This window comes from Penaeus monodon, chromosome 20, assembly GCF_015228065.2.
Source record: "Penaeus monodon isolate SGIC_2016 chromosome 20, NSTDA_Pmon_1, whole genome shotgun sequence".
Classification (NCBI taxonomy): Eukaryota; Metazoa; Arthropoda; class Malacostraca; order Decapoda; family Penaeidae; genus Penaeus; species Penaeus monodon.
In genome coordinates, this window is record NC_051405.1 from 13,880,019 (window position 1) to 13,880,408 (window position 390).

The 390-nt window shown below is 39.0% G+C and overlaps 1 pseudogene; it reads left to right on the top strand.

The window, feature by feature from the left end:
- The window catches only part of LOC119585642, a 13,614-nt pseudogene that overhangs the window by 11,252 nt on the left and 1,972 nt on the right, over positions 1–390 (top strand).

Genomic DNA, 390 nt, shown 5'->3' on the forward strand with positions numbered 1-390 from the left:
TTGAACAAACTGCTTAGTATGGCTTTTATATTGAGTGGCAGTTTAGATATATTACATAGTATAATATTATTAATCTCAATTATTGCATTGCTGTTTGATTCCTTCATAACAGATGGCAGCCACAGAACCTTTTTCGGAGCAAGCTGAAAATACCATTAGAGTGAACTTCTTCGCTACTTTGGCACTGTGTCGCAGTTTGTTCCCACTCCTTAGACCACATGCTAGGGTGTCTACAGTATCAAGTTCTGCAGGCCACCTTTCACGCATCAATGGAAATGAACCACAGGCCTCTGCTCTTCAGAGAGAAGTTTGCTTCACCATCTCTTACAGAAGAGGAACTTTCTGACCTCATGAACCAATTTGTACAGTAAGTTATTACTAGATATATAA